At 36.6% G+C, this 16,284-nt stretch overlaps 1 non-coding gene across 1 annotated transcript; it reads left to right on the top strand.

Moving 5' to 3' along the window:
* Positions 1-1,302: 1,302 nt before the first annotated feature.
* On the top strand, positions 1,303-1,409 carry LOC121226652 (small nucleolar RNA R71). Its single transcript, XR_005924393.1, has one exon. It is a non-coding gene; the product is annotated as a small nucleolar RNA R71 (small nucleolar RNA).
* The last annotated feature ends 14,875 nt before the right edge of the window (positions 1,410-16,284 follow it).

The following is a 16,284-nucleotide window of genomic DNA, read 5'->3' on the forward strand; positions in this document are numbered from 1 at the left end:
TCTTCAATAATACCCTTAGGAAATTGTTTTGTCAGCCAATTGTATGCTCATCCTAGTCTGTTTGGGTTTATCGAGACCTAGTCGTTTAAACATTTTATACGGCATAACATTTATACTTGCCCCTAGATCATCTAAAGCATTATTCACAGATAAACTACCAATTAAGTAAGGAATTGTAAAACTCCCTAGATCTTTCAATTTGTTAGGTAGCTTATTCTTTAGAATAGTTGAGCAGACTGCATTAAGTTCCACATGCAATGTAGTGTCTAATTTTCTTTTATTGGTCAGAAGTTCCTTTAAGAATTTTGCTGAGTTGCGCATCTGCGACAGAACTTCAATAAAGGGTAAGTTAATATGTAATTTCTTTAAGAGTTTGACAAACTTATTGAATTGTTCTTCTGTTCCGTCTTTTGTCATCGCTTTAGGATATGGCACACGAGGTTCATAATTCGTACTTACCTGTTTATGATCATTATCGTTTACCTCTTCTTGACCTTTGTTCATCGCGTTGTCTTGCTGTAATTCTGGCTCCAGTGCAATGAATCATTCCTTATTTTGAGTACTAATTGCATTGAGGCGTTCCCTCGGATTAGGTTCAGTATTACTTGGTGAGCTACCTTGTGGCCGTTCGGAGATTAGTTTGGATAGTTAGCCTATCTGAGTTTCGAGCCCTTGGATCGATGCTTGTTGATTCTTAAGTGCTGTCTCGGTATTTTAGAAATGGGTTTCTGACACCGAGATGAATTTAGAAAGCATCTCTTCAAGGTTTGGTTTCTTCTCTTGTTGATAAGGTGGCTCTTGAAAACCCTGAGGATTTTGTAGCTTTTGATTCCCTTGACCACACAGGAGAAATTTGGGTGGTTCCTCCAACCTGCATTATAAGTATTACTGTATGGGTTATTTTGAGATCGGTAGTTATTGTTACCCATATAGTTGACTTGTTCTTCTTCGGTTGTAGGATTGAAGGGTTGGTATTCTATCTGCACACCTCCGGCACTTGAGTCACACCTCATTACTAGATGTACCTGCATAGAACCAAGTAAACCGTCAATCTTTTTATTGAGAAGTTCTACCTGATTAGAGAGCATGGTGATCGAATCGATGTTATAAACACCGACTGTTTTCATTGGCTTTGTCCTCATAACTTGCCATTGATAGTTATTCAGTGACATCTCATCTATAAATTCATAGGCATCTTCCAGTGTTTTATTGTTGATGGTTCTGCCAGCAGCTGCGTCAACCATTTACCGAGTAAAGGGATACAGACCATTGCGGAATGTTTGTACTTGAAGCTAAAGCAGTAACCCATGGTGAGGGCACCTTCTCAGTAAGTCCTTGTATCTCTCCCATGCACCGTAAAGTGTTTCTAAATCCATCTGCACAAAAGAAGAGATATCATTACAAAATTTAGCCATTTTAGCCGGCGAAAAATATTTTAGTAAAAGTTTCTCGGTCATTTGTCCCCAAGTAGTGATAGACCCTCGTGGTAACGAGTTCAACCACTGTTTAGCTTTGTTTCTTAGTGAAAAGGGAAATAATCGAAGACGAATGGCATCATCAGAAACGCCATTGATTTTGAATGTATCGCAAAATTCCAGGAAATTTGCTAAGTGAGCATTGGGATCTTCATCCTGCAAACCATCAAACTGAACGAATTGCCGTATCATCTGAATAGTGTTAGGTTTTAGTTCAAAAGTATTTGCAGCTACAGTAGGTCTAACTATGCTAGATTCAGTTCCTGTTAAAGAAGGTTTAGCATAATCATACATAGTACGTAGAGTAGGATTTTGATTAGTCGCAATTGCAGAAGGTAGCTGATTGCCTTGGTTTTCAGCCATCTCGTCAGTTGGAGGTTGAATATTGTCTTCTTGCTCGATCTCTGTGTATCTTAAGCTGCGCCTTATTTCTCTTTGATTTTTATGAATTATACGATTGATTACTTCGTCAAAAAGTAATGGTCCCGACGGGTTTCTTCTAGTCATAAACTATAAAAACTTGCCAAGAGAGAGAAAAAGTAAATTAATAAATAATAAAATAAAATAAAATTGCAAGAAAAATAAATGGCTAAAGTAATAAAAATTTAGCGTTCCTAATATTTCAGTTCCCCGAAAACGGTGCCAAAAACTTGATCACGTGATTCATAACAAGTAATAAATATTTATAATGAAGATCAAACCTAGAGTAACTATTATCATTACGAAAAGGCAAGCGCACCTATCGAACAATAGTATAGTAATGGCAAGTCCGGGATATCGTACCCAAGGGAACCAAAAGTACTAGTAATAACTATCTTTTTATTATCTAACCTAGAAATAAAGAGGGGTTGTTTATTAAACTAATTAACTAAAATAATTAACTAATTAAACTAAAGTAAAGAGAAAAGTTCGAAAAAGACTTGAAGAAAATTAATTTGATAAAGACGACACCCAAGGAGGAATCCACCTAGATTTCACTTGTTATCTGACTCTGAATCGGACGATTTATTCACTTAACTTGATCCGTGAGACTTCCTAACCTATGTTATTATCCCTTTCGAGACTAATAATGTCTAACCCTCAGTTGAATTAATCGAAATTTCTTTCTTAATTAAAACCCCTAGGGAAGCAGTAAATCACTCTATGGACTCCCATATTAGGTTTCACCCTAATTCGGTAAAATCTCGTAACCTTATTTTTAGGCGTTTGATCAACTCCTCTTAATTATGCCAAATCTACTCTTAGATAGGGACTTTTGCTCATCTGCATAAGCACATCAAACCATGAATTAATACCCGAAATATTAACTCAAGCATTAAGAACACATAATTAAAAACAAATCAAGTATTTATCATATAGTTCAGATAATAATAACAAGATCCATCATAGGTTTCAACCCCCTTAGGTATCTAAAGGATTTAGTTCATAATAAGATAAGAGTACATCTCAAAAGTATGAAAATAACAAAACATAAAGAAAACTCTAAAACCCGTGAAGAAATTCTGAGAGAGATCTTCAGTCTTGGAGTAGCTCCGGCTTTTGGGATGAATTGTCTGGCTTTCTTCAAGTAATTCCTGGCGTGTGGTTCTGTATTCCAGAAAAGTTCCGAAAGAGGCCCCCTTTCTAGGTCATACTTAGGGTGTTTATATAGGCTTTGGATTGGCTTTCTTCCTCCCTAAGTACCCTTTTCCGTGTAAAATACAACTCTTTGAAAAAGGGACACGCCCGTGTGCCACGACCGTGTGACGTGTTTGCCAAGCCGTGTTCGATCCGTTAAATTGCACACAGCCGTATGGGTCAATGCCCAGGCCTTGTGAATCGTGAGAGCCTTGGTCGACACCCTAGAAGGACACGGGCGTGTGAGCAGCTCGTGTGGCCAGGCTTAGGCCGTGTGATCTTCTCGATTTGGTCCGTTTTGTCCCTTTTTAGCTCATTTTTTGCTCTTTTTGACTCTTGGTGCTCTCCTGAGTACAAAACATGAAATAACTGGATTAAGAGCACCAAAATCTACAAATCTAGTAGTAAACGTCCATAAATATGCTAAGTAATTGGGGTAAAACTAAGTATAATTTGGCGTTTATCAAGATCCGTAAAGCTCAGAAAGATGACTAGAAATTGCAAGCCAAGAGAACTCAGTATGGGTCAGAGATTGAATCAAATTTTTGTATTAGTACTGATGTCTGTATAATGTTCAAAGACAGAATTTGTGTACCCAAGAATGATGAGCTAATTCAGAAGATTCTGAGAGAGGCACATGATGGTTGTTTGTCCATCCACCCGGGTAGTGTAAAAATGTACAACGACCTTAAGAAAATGTATTGGTGGTCTGGTATGAAAGAGACATTTCAGAGTTTGTATCGAAATGCTTGATATATCAACAGGTCAAGGCTGAACACCAAGTACTTTTGGGTTTGTTACAGCCTGTGTTGGTTCCCGAATGGAAATGAGACAGGATTACTATAGACTTCGTGACCGGGTTATCGTTGACCCAGAAGAAGAAAGATGTTATTTGGGTTATAGTTGATAGGCTAACAAAGTCTGCACACTTCATTCCAGTACGAGCCGATTACTCTATTGAAAAGTTGGCTGACTTGTACATATCCGAGATCGTAAGATTACATGGAGTACCATTATCAATCATTTAGGATAGAGATTCGAGATTCACTTCAAGATTTTGGAAGAAGCTACAGGAAGCTTTGGGTACCAAATTGAATTTCAGTACAGCATTCCACCCTCAGACGGATGGTCAGTCTAAACGGACGATTCAAACTCTTGAGGACATGTTATGAAGTTGCGTCCTTGAATTTCAAGGCAGTTGGGAAAAATATTTATCGTTGGTGGAATAAGCCTACAACAACAGCTTTCAAAGGAGTTTAAAGATGGCTCCATATAAAGCATTGTATGGCCAGAAGTGCCGAACTCCATTGTATTGGATGGAACTCAAGGAAAGCCAGATTCACGGGGTTAATTTAATCAAGGAAACGGAAGAAAAGGTTAAGGTGATTCGTGCCTGTTTGAAAGCGGCATCGGACAGGCAAAGGTCGTATGTCGATTTGAAAAGAAAAAAAATAGAATTCCAAATTGGGGACAAAGTATTCTTGAAAGTGTCTCCATGGAAAAAGGTATTGGGATTTGGCTGGAAAGGCAAATTGAGTCTACAGTTTATTAGACCTTATAAGATCATTGAAAGAGTTGAACCTCTAGCCTACCGTTTAGCATTGCCACCCAAATTGGAAAATATCCATGATGTATTTCATGTCTCCATGTTGTGTAGATATCGATCAGACCCCTCTCACATGATTTCTCCAACAGAAGTCGAGATTAGACCGGATATAACCTATGGTGAAGAACCGGTCAAGATTTTGGCTCAGGAAGTCAAACAGTTGAGGAACAAGGATGTAGCCTTGGTGAAAGTGTTATGCCATAGACATGGGGTGGAAGAAGCCACTTAGGAGCCTGAAGAAGTAATGAAGAAACAATACCCGAATTTATTTTCTGGTAAGACTTTCGGTGACGAAAGTCCCTAAAGGAAGGAAAATTGTAACATCCCAAAATAGGGCCTAGTTGAAATAATGGTTTCAGGACCACAAATCCAAGGCTAAGAAAATTATTTTATTAATATTTTGGTGTACTAGCATGATTATATAGATACGTGAAAATTTTGATGAATTAATTTTCGCAATTTTGAGTCCAATTACGAAAAAAGACTAAATCGCATAATGTGCAAAAGTCCCAAAGTGATGGCTAAAGAGTGTTAAATTCTTATGGACTAATTTTGGAGGCTTTTAAAGAGCAATTAACCCCTTAAAAACAAGGGTGGCCTGCCATAGTAATATAGGAGACAAAAATTTTGGTTTAGGTGGATTAGGTAGGCTTATTTGACTTGAAATATTATATAAAAAAAAAAGATGATATCTTACTTCATCTTCTCCATTGTTCCATCAAAATTTTCAGCAAGAGAAGAGTTTTTGAAGCTTTACATTTCAGCAACTCATTACTTACAAGTAAGTGATTTTCTTGATAATTTTTGTACTTTTGGAATCCCCTTTGCATGAGCATTTTAATGAGGGGTCTATTTTGCAAAATGGTAAAAATCCTAGGGAGTTGCCATGAAAGGGTTTATAAGGTTTGTTGAGTTTTAGTGGAAGAATATGAGTCTTATTTGTTAGATAAACAACTTTCATGAAAGGTGTTAGCATGAAAACACCTAATAGCATTAAGAATGTTATTAGGCTAGGCTTGAATGATTGGAAAATACGATGAAAATCGAATTACGAGCCCAAGGGAAAAATCGTAATGTTAGCAAAATTCGAGGGCAAATTGGTCATTTTGCACTAGGATGAGGTATGGACTAAAAAGAAATAAAATGTGTATTGATAAAGTTATTTTGCTGATATATAGACCCCAAGAGGCCAAATTCGAAAGTTGACCGAGGGAAACGTAAGGTTTCGGAGTGATAAAAGCTCGAATCCGAAACAATCACCAGGTAAGTTCGAATAACTCAAAGTAGACTCTAATGTACTTAAAATATATATTCTTAATTTCATAAATGTAATAATTGCCTATTGCATGATAATTTATGATATGTAATAAAATAAGAAAAATGCATACAAGAATGTCCTGGTTGAATGAATAGGGTTACTCGATGGAATATCTCGAAAATAAATTGACGGTGAAAAGGATCTAGTCCGGACGAGTGATCTCAAAGTGATCTAGCCTCCCAAATAATATGTGTGCCTTAGGGATTTAGCCCAGATGGGTAATTCGAGGTAGGATCTGAATTTAGCCTGGACTGGTAATTCAGATCCGAGCTTATTAGAGTATATTTCATTGTAAGGGGACTTAGCCTGGACTGGTAATCCCAACATTTACTCTATGAGTTTGTATTACGGGGAATTTAGCCTGATTTGTCAATTATGCTGTAAGATGCGAGGTTCGCAGGAGTGCGTACTCGAAATGATCACTTGTATAAATTGACGGAAAATGAGATATCCATCGAAAAACCAAGAAATTCAATGGGATCAACATAAGATTTAAATTTGGGAATAATGATGCGATGAGCTCATATAGATATACTATTATCTTATCATGCCATGAGACTAACTTAGTGGTTGAGTGCATGTGATAGGAAATCTATTCTATGCTTGTTTGGGTGAAGTGTTTATTATGGTTACATGCTAAATAATCGGTAAGTTTACTTTCCCGTTATCCCGACTTACTAAGCATATTAATGCTTACCCCTTTTTATTTTCCCCTTATTTTTTCAGTACTCGTGGACTTTTGAGGATTGGAAGATGGTTGGAGCATTGATCACACTATCGACCTAATCCTGTTTTGGGTATTTGAGAAAACTTCTATTTTGTCATAATGGCATGTATAGGGTTAAACTAAGATATTTGATTTAATGAGAAATTGGTTGTATTTTGGCTAAGTCAAAAGCCCTTCATTTTGTATCAAGCCTAGAATAATGGCTATTATTCATTTTGCTAAATGCATATAATGTTCTTCCAATGGTTGAATTGTTGTCTATTGAGGAAAAATTTGTGTATTGAAATGATCTTGTGTAGGTTGTGTACAATGGGTGACAAAATGGCTTGGAAATGGCCTCCTTTTGGCCACACGGGTGTGTTTCGTGGACGTATTTTAGAGTCAGTATCGTACACGGGTAGGCCACATGGGCGTGTGCCATGGCCGTGTGTTGAAGTCAGTGTTGCACACGGGCTAAGAACATGGGCGTGCCCAAGCCACACGGGCGCTTGGAGCCTTAAAGCATAAATTTTTCCAAGTTTTTCTTAAGCTCACAGTTTGGTCCTGAACCATCTTAAATGTATATTTTTGGCCTCGTAGGCTCATTTAAGGAACAGATTGCATGTGCACGAGAAGTTTTAAGCTAAAAGAAAGTTTATGGCCCAGTTTTATATGCGTATGCTCGAGTTAAGTCCGGTAGCACCTCAAACCCTATCTCGGTGTTGGATACGGGCGAGGGGTGTTACATCACTTGCAAACCTTGATTTTACAATTGAAAGAGCTTTGCTCTCGCTAATTGTATTGAAGGTCGCGGCTCTTGGCCTGTGGACCTTGATTTTACAACTGGGAGCTTTGCTCTCACTAACTGTGTTAGAGGTCGCGACTCTTCACCTACGAACCTTGATTTTACAGCTGGGAGCTTTGCTCTCGCTAAGTGTGTTGGAGGTCGCGACTCTTTGCCTGCGAACCTTGATTTTACAACTGGGAGCTGTACTTTTGCTACTTGGGTTGGAGGTCGTGGCTCTTCGCTTACGAATCTTAATTTTATAACTAGGAACTTTACTCTCGCTAACTGTGTTGGAGGTCGCAGCTCTTCACCTGCGAACCTTGATTTTACAACTGAGAGCTTTACTCTTACTAACTGTGTTAGAGGTTGCAACTCTTCCCTTGCGAACCTCGATTTTCTAAACGACAGTTTCTTTGAGAAGGGATTTTATTCATATGATGGGTATTCATACATAGTACTTTTTGAAGTGTCGGGAATTACAGATCCATAGTATTATCCCACCTTCTATTCTTTTCAACCTATACGCTTCATAGCTTATCTTTTTTACCACATTGGATGGTTCCTCCCAATTTGGGGCCATTTTCCCGCATTGGTAAGCATGTAAGCTGGCTTCAGTGTTTCATGTCCCCTACTTGAAACTACTTTCCTCTAATCTTAAAGTTATAGTAGCGAGCTACCTGTTAGGCATGGGTCGTATTTTTTATCTTAGTCATTTCTCTGAGTTCATCAATTAAGTCTAGGTTGAGTCTCAGGGCCTCATGGTTAGCTTATTTGTTGAAGTGTTGCGTTTTGTACGATTTTAGACCTATTTTTGCAGGGATGATAGCTTCTGTGCCATAGACGAGTGAGAAAGGTATTTCGCCCATTACAGTATGGGACGTGGCTCGCAATACCCTCAAGATTCTTAGTAGCTCTTCCAACCAAGCCCCTTTCTTTTTTAGTAAGGTTAGAATTTTCTTGTTTATAGCCTCCACTTGGCCATTGGTTTGTAGGGTTTTCACTGAGTTTTGAGCCAATGATATTTGGAGGTCTGTGCAAAATTTCATAAACTTCCCTTGGAATTGTGTGCCGTTGTCTATGATAACAGTGCTAGGTATCCCAAACCCGAAGACAATCGACTTCCACATGAATAACTCTACCTGCCTCTCTGTTTTGATTTCCAGAACTTTTGCCTCGATCCACTTGGTGAAGCAGTCAACAGCTACTTTAATAAACTTTTTCTGTGTCGTGGTTATGAGGAATGGTCCATGGATGTTAATCCCTGTGTTACACAAGGCCAAGGCCTTATCATGATATAAAGGGGTTCTGCAGGTTGTCACTGTATTCTGGCATTTTTTTGGCAGAGGTCACTCTTGCGGGCTATGTGTTGGACATCTTCGTTGATAGTAGGCCAATAATATCCCTATTTAAGTATTTTCTATGCTTGAAATCTGCCTCTCAGATGATCGCCACAAATGCCCTCATGGATTTCTCTCATAATATATTCAGCTTCCGAGGGAGAGAGCCATCGTAGTGGTGGATGTGAAAACCCTTTTTTATATAGTACACCCTCTAGGAGGGTGTAATGTAATGTCTTACATTGTTTTTTGTGAGCTCTTTTCGGTCTTAGTTTTCCTCTTTGTCCTGCAGTGTATGGATTATAGGGGTCATCCAAGTTTCTTTCTAGGTTGTAGAGAGCACTTGGGGAACGTCATAGCTCTACGTTTTTTATGTTTGAGTAGGGTTTTCCTCTCTGCTCTATGGTGATGGAGTATGCTAAATTTTACAGAGCATCTACGTAAGTGTTGTCATTCATTGGGAGCTATCTGACCTCAGCTTTGTCAAATCCCACCAGCAATTGAATTGTCATTGTATGATAACGTTTTAGTGTTATTTTTTTAACCTTGTACTCGCCATTTATTAGCTTTGCCATGAGTTGGGAGTCGGTGTGTATGGTCAAGTTCCTAGCGCCCAATTGACGCCCTAATTATAGTCTAGAGATCAATGCTTTATATTCAACAATTTTGTTCGATGTTTGGAATCTAAATGACAGTTTATATTGCCATTCGTTGCCCTCTAGGTCTATCACTAATGCGTCTGCCCCAGATCTCATTCTGGCTATGGAGTCGTCGACGTGAACCATCTAATCTTTTGGTTTATCTATTATGGGCACAATTTATAGGGGTGTGTTTACTATTGGTAGTGTCCAACAATAAAAATAAGTTTTAGTAAAAAATGCAAAGTTAGTATTATTTCTCCGCAAAGTATGAGAATCGTTAGAGTGGTAATTTTCATCCTATAATGTGCCATCATTAAATTGCTAATTTTTGTTATTATACTCATATTAGAACTTTGCCCGTTGAATCACTTAAATATTGATAGATACACTTATTTCAGATCAATACTAAAAATAACCATAAGTCTTTCAATATTAATTTCATATGTTACTTACCAAGTCTTTTCGAATCGGAGAATGGCTTATGGATATGAATGCATCGTTTTCAGAAGCCCGAAGGCTGAACTGAAGCTCATGAGAGTTAAACGGAAACCCGTAAGGGTTGAACGAAAGCTCATAAGAGCTGAACGAAAACCCATAAGAGTTAAACTGAAGTTCAAAAGAGTTAAACAAAAACTGAAACTCATATGAGTTAAACAGAAGCTCGTGGGAGCTAAACGGAAAATAAACACGAAAGTTTGCAATAAATGCTAAACCTCGGTTTACTTGGGTAATTTACCATCAATTCATACTTTGTATTTACTGTCAATTCATCCTTTGCCACAGAACGAATGTACTCATCCTACATTCCACTCGGTTTGAACATTTAATTCAATTTTATAATTTAACAATAATTTTATTTTCAACAATAGATATGAATAAATACATAATACCATTCATCAGTTTAATATATAAACATTAAAGTTTAACCATACGAACTTACCTGGCTAAATTGCAGAAATACCAAGATTCAAGGGCATTTTGGTAAATTTTCATTTTTCTCAATTTCCACCCGATGTTGATCTACAGCAAAAAATATGAAAACCAGCTTGAGCTCTCCCTCTTCTCTATTTTTCAACGAAATTTGGAGAAGAAAAGCCTAGAATGCTTTTTAAATTTCAGTTTGTCTTATTTGATTTCATTATAATTACAATTTTGCCATTATTTCTTTTAATTTTATCATTTTTTCATTCATATGTCACCTCATCCATTAATTCAGGCATATGTATCACTTAGGTCCCTCCTTATTTATTAATCAAGCTATTTAGTCACTTTATTATTATAATTAGCAATTTTTTCACATTTTTCAATTTAGACATTTTTAATTAATTGACTATCAAAAGGATAAAATTTTTCAATGAAACTTTAATACTACCTTAATGACACTCTGTAAATATTTATAAAAATATTTATGGCTCAATTTATAGAATCAAGATCTCGATACCTCACTTTCTAAAACTACTTAACTGAATAAATCTTTATAAAACACAAATTGCTAATCCAAAAACCTTTCTAAAACCATATTTGACCCGTAAACATTAAATAAAAATATTTATGAATTTATTTGTAGGATTTGGTGGCTTCGAACCACTATTTTTGACATCATTGAAAATCAGACTGTTACACATATACCTCCAGACCGCGGCTTATTTGCTCATTGAATATTTTGTTTACCAATCTTTGGTAAGTCGCACCCGTGTTTTTTAGTCCAAATGGCATGACCTGGTAACAGAAAAGACCTGCTTCAGTGATGAAAGTTATTTTTTCTTGGTCACCAAGGTCTAATAGGATCTGATTGTAGCCTGAGAAGGCATCCATGAGCTCATGAACTTGTGTCCGACGGAGGCGTCTACCAGGCGGTCTATCGATGGTAAGGGGAAGCTATCCTTGGGGCATACCTTTTTCAAGTTGGTAAAGTCAATGTACATCCTCCACTTGCCTGTTGCCTTTCTTACCATAACCACATTCGAGATCCAGTCCAGGTACTCCACTTCCCTGATAAATTCAATTACTAATAACTTGACAACCTTTTGTCTCACTGCCTCTATTACGTGTAGTACGAACTTTCTCTTCTTTTGTTTCACGGGCTTCACTTCTAGGAATACATTTAACATGTACACTATTACTTGTGGATCCACGCCTGGCATATCCATTGTGGACTATGCGAAGACATCTAAATTCCCCCTCAAACATTCGACCAGTAACATCTTTTCTTCCCCGCTCAGCACCAACGAGATCTTGACTGTCTTTTCTTTATTGTTGCTGAATAACTGCAACGTTTCTTTGTGCTCCGTTACCTTGGGTTTTGTATCTTGATGTTCTTCTCTTACATCCAAATCATCAAAGTTGATGCCTTGGCCTGACGAACTCTACTTTTCAGTCAAAGGCTACTTCGCTTACTTTACAGACAGTATGTAACACTACATTGCCATGCGCTGGTCGGGTCACAAAAAGTCGACGTCCGTACTTGTAGGGAACTTTATTTTCATACAATAGATCGTCATCTCCATCTTCGCCATTTGTATGATTGATCCACCAAATATGACGTTAGATGCCATCGGTTGGTCGACCACATAGAATTGGACATACTATGAGGTCGTACATTTGTCGTAACTTAGAGTGACCGGTAATGTGATAGTGCCCCTTACCTCGACATGATGGTTCGCGAAGCCGTATAAAAGGCTGGCAGCAAATAAAGACTGCTCTTTTAAACTCATTTTCTTATATGCTCCTAACATAGGACTTTCATTGCACTACCACTATCGACAAGTATCCTTTTAACTTTGAAGCCTGCGATCTCAACTAAAACTACCATTGAGTCATTCCGTTCTTCGTTACGGATTAGCTCATCATCATCACTTCTGAATTCCAGACTCCATTTTTCTTGATGCCTCGGTCTCTTCAAGGCACTAAGTGACATCACAACCCTTATGTGCGTTTGCCTCTTCATGCTTGATTGTATCCACTCGTCACTTATGCCTACTATTACATGAATGGTTCCTCGTACTCTTTACTTTCCCTTGGGATCTGGTCTCTGCGAGCTTTGGCTCTAGTTCAGACCTCTCCAGTTTATGAACTCAACAAGTTCGCCATTCTGAACAAATTCTTCTATGACGTCTTTTAATGTAAAACGGTTATCGATCTTATGTCCCATATCATCAGAGAAGGCGCAGCGGTCCCTAAAATTTGTCTTCCTACCTATATTTTGTATCAAGAGCGGCTTAGGAATGATGTCTAAGCTTTTTACTTGGTTAAGAATGTAAGCTCACGTGGCATTAAATGAGATGTAAGCTTTGAACCTGCCATGGGGGTGTAACGCTTCACATGCTCTTGCTGGTGCCTCTGCGGGTTTCTAAGTGCTTGGGCTGAGGTATTGTGTGGCCTATCGGCCCTAACTCGCAAGGACTAGTTGCTGGGGGATTACCTAGTGCATTGGCTTTATCTATTTCTAGGTTGTCTATCCCCCCTTTGGAAACTGACTCGTGACGCCCTATTAATTTCCTCCACCTCTGTGAACTTATGAGCCTATTCATATAGGTCAGCTAGGCTCTATGGCCTATTATCCATGAACGAGTACTGTACATGGTCGTTCTACACCCTCATGATGAAGGCATCTATTGCCCATTGATCTTTTAAGATTTTTGTGTTGAGTGTAGCCACATGAAACCTCTTTATGTAGCCTTGAAGAGACTCACCCTCTCACTGTTTCACCGACATCAGCTTTATGGGTGTATTCATGATTGCTCGGTGAGCCTGAAATCTTTCCAAGAATACTTGCCCTAATTGTGAGAAGTTGCGAATTGAACCTTGTGGAAGAGAGGGATACCAGTCTTTGGCACTTACTTTTAACGTCGTAGAAAAAGCCTTGCATTTGGTTGCTTTTGATGCCCCAACACGTTCATATAGTCATGTACTATATAGATAGGCTCATGGATCCCTTTTTCCTTCAAACATGTCTTTAGGCATCTTGAAGTCACAGTGCAAGCTTACTGCTGCAATTTCAGGAGCTAGCTGGTTGTTAGAACAGAATAACCAGTCCATGTCTTGCGACTTAGGGTGCAAGACCTGTACGTCACGACGAAGCTCGTCCATATCATTCATCCACTCCTTCATCTAAATGCTTGGGGCTTCATATTGGGTGGCGGCATTTCTCTGGGATCCGGAGTTGTTAAAAAAGGCCTTTCGGTGTAGTTTATCATTCAGCATTAGCAACTTATGTTGAAAAGCATGTTGTTCTACAAATCGTGCTTCTTGCACTGCCATCTACTCCCAATGATATTAGGATTTGGCATTATCATGACATTGGGATACATGTTCCTCCTGCTACTATTACAACTTACAACAGGGCTCACTATTTTTTCTCGGCCTTTGGGCCGATAGTACTAACATTCCCTGTCCCTGGTACTGACATTATCCTGGCCTCCTTTGGCTTATTGGGCGCTTGCCTACGGAACACGCGGTCTTTTTTTATCTTGGAACTGACTCCCTCAGCGAACCTCGCACTTGCCAGTCACAAGCGGGGATCCCTTGTAAGGTTCGCGATCCCTTTCGTGGACATAGGTCGCGACCTCGTCCCTGTGGGGCTTACGCTAGTTCCTTTTGCGGGCTTCTCGCGCAAGCTATCTTTGCGAATATGTAACATCCCATGAGGTTCTTAGCTGACTATGCCTGTAGGTGAACATTCTTCTTCCAAATCGAGTTCACCCGGGTCGGAGATCTAGATCCTATCGGTCACTTAGGTTGTCGATTCCCAAATTCTAACAAATATCATCCATTTTTCTGTTAAAAACTGACGTGGCTAACGAAAAAACTAGATAATTACATGTGACATATACGTTACCTTATGCTGATGCACAATGACTAGTTTTATAATAATAATAATAAAAGGATAGAACTTTTAACATATAGATCAATTTACTCTTTAATCTAATATACATGAAATAATTTGCTTATTTTTTTAGTAAAAGAAATAAAATATAATTTAACGTTTAATATAAGAACCCATGGTACTTTAACAAAATACCACTAAAAAGATTGATAAAGAAACTTGTATTAAAAAATAATTTTAAAATTTTTCAAAAAGAATACTTGGTAAAAATTGAAAAGGGTGGGCAGCCAAGATGAAACCAAGAAGTGGGCTCCATTGCCAACCTGGTTGGTTTTGAACTAAATGATGCAATCTCTAATTATTGTCTCCAATGCAGTTTCATATAGTGCTGCGCTATGTATATTATTGCTATTCTTTTTTTCATTTATTTATTTATTTGTTAGTACAAGCTTCTCTCGTTAGTATCAAAGCAGATTCCTAGTGTTTGAGGCTTTATATTCGAATTTAATTTTATTTAAATATAAAATATGCTTTTTAAATATATAAAAATTAATAATATTATATTAAATAAATAAATATACATTTAACTATTATCTCAATTCCTGATAGATGAATGAATGATGGATTATTCTTTCTAATGCCATCTCTCTTATTTAATTTGTTTTTTAGTTAAATTGAGAAGAAAAAGGCACATGATGCAAAATTATTTGTGGTTAATAAAGGAAAAATATTTTACCCTAATCATCATATCTTCATGATTACTCTGATCTACCCTGGATCCTCTTCTTGTCTTCCCACTTGCATTTTGGAGTTAAAAAAATTTTTAAGTAAAAAGTTGATTTTAATGAATGCGGATTTATTTTTGGAAATTTATATCAGACGACTTTATCTAAATATTTCGGTAAAACCATGATGCAAAATTTTATATAAAGAATTAAATTGTATTTTTGTTTTCTTTTAATTTTTTTTATTAAAACAATTTATGAAAAAAAATATATTAAAATATATAATTTTTAGGTACTAATAAAATAATGTCACATTATCAATTTTTAAAGACATATAAATATTATTCTATACTCAATCAAATACTATATCATCTTTAATTTAATTTAACTTTAATTAAAATTTTGAGGAGAAAATGTTAAAACTATATGTCTGAAAAAAAAACATAACCAAAAATAAATAAAATTTGAAAAACTTAAAATCAACCATTAAAAATCTAGAAAAAACACAATAATAAAAAAATTAAAATTTGAAAAATTATAACCTACATAGATGGTTTTATTAAATTTTAAAATTTGAATAAAAAATTAAAAAAGAAAAATTACCCACCTAGAAATTAAAAGGATTAAAAAATGAATGTATAAAAATAAAACACAATGTGAAAGCGAAGAAATAAAAGAGGATTAATTTTTTTTAAAAATAAAATAATTTAAAAATTATAAAAAAACATATTTATTTATTAAAAATTAAATTAAATTAGAGAAAATATTGTAAAATTTATATTTTAGGAATAAAAGAATGTATTATAAAAGAAAAGAAAAACTAACATGGCAAATCACTTGGGAAAATGCAAGGGAAAAAGATGAGTTTCCAATGATATTTGAACCGTGCATAAGAATCTCAAATTGAGGATAGGAGTTTTTGATTCTGACAAAATAAATACATTGTTGTCACTCTAAATTATTAACCGTCATACTGATTTGAGGTTCTCATGTATAGATCATTTCCATAATTAATTTTTTTCCAAAGCCGACTTTTAACTCTAAATCTGTATGTGGAATGATAACATTAACCTATCATATTACCTTATTATTACATTCTTAACAACTGATAATCAGAATAAATCCACAACATCATAATAATTTTAGTGAAGAAAACAAACATAAAATCACCGAAATTGAATTTAGGCATAAAAAAAATCTATTAAAAAAAGCCCTCAAATCTGTGTAAAGTTAGATAAACGCAACTT

The sequence above is a fragment of the Gossypium hirsutum genome, chromosome A03 (assembly GCF_007990345.1).
Source record: "Gossypium hirsutum isolate 1008001.06 chromosome A03, Gossypium_hirsutum_v2.1, whole genome shotgun sequence".
Classification (NCBI taxonomy): domain Eukaryota; kingdom Viridiplantae; phylum Streptophyta; class Magnoliopsida; order Malvales; family Malvaceae; genus Gossypium; species Gossypium hirsutum.